Below are 787 nucleotides of genomic sequence, written 5' to 3' on the forward strand. Positions count from 1 at the left end.
AATCTTCTTCAGATCACTAGTTCCACTGATGTCAGACAACATGTATACACTAGAGCAGTGGTTCTCAAACTTTTTACAGCGGCGTACCCCCTGGGGCATTTAACATTCTTCTGCGTACCCCCTCTCTTCCACTTAGACCGCAGTCACACCTTTTCTATTAAAGGACAATATTTGCACCCTTAAATTGCACCCTTATTTTTCAAATACTGTACATTATTGTAGGTCCTCTATGCCCCGCCTCTCTCAAAAGCTTCGTTTTCAACAAAGTCCCTCCTTCCGACAGGCGCAGTCTGCTCTGATTGGCCAGCTGACCCAGTGCATTGTGATTGGCCGAACACCGCAAGCACTCCGCAAATGTATAACTTAACCACCCTTACCATAATCGCGAGCTTCATCTTTAAAAATAAATGTAAAGACAGAGCCCGAAAGGGTTCTTAAACTAATAACAAAACAGTAGCTGATTCAGAAGCGCCAGATTGTCATAGCAAAGTCAGAATTACCTCCTCTCCTAGGTCCACGAAACGGTTGTCCATAAAATGCATTGCTGTTCTGTTGTAAGTAATCTTAAAGATTCCTAAATGCATCTACTTTTGGAAGGCCAAATAAAGTGCTTTTGCTTTCGCCTAGAAACACAGCGTCTCCCTGACATGGCTGCTTCAACGCTAACTGCGGTTACTGAAACCGCAGTTTCTTTCTTTGCGTGAACATTTGGGCGGCATTACGCAAATATTTCCACATAGTGACATAGATATGTGGGGGCGTTTTAGAACGAGCCGTTTTAGGGGGG

Source organism: Sinocyclocheilus anshuiensis, unplaced genomic scaffold, assembly GCF_001515605.1.
Source record: "Sinocyclocheilus anshuiensis isolate Anshui unplaced genomic scaffold, SAMN03320099.WGS_v1.1 scaffold513, whole genome shotgun sequence".
Taxonomy (NCBI): Eukaryota; Metazoa; Chordata; class Actinopteri; order Cypriniformes; family Cyprinidae; genus Sinocyclocheilus; species Sinocyclocheilus anshuiensis.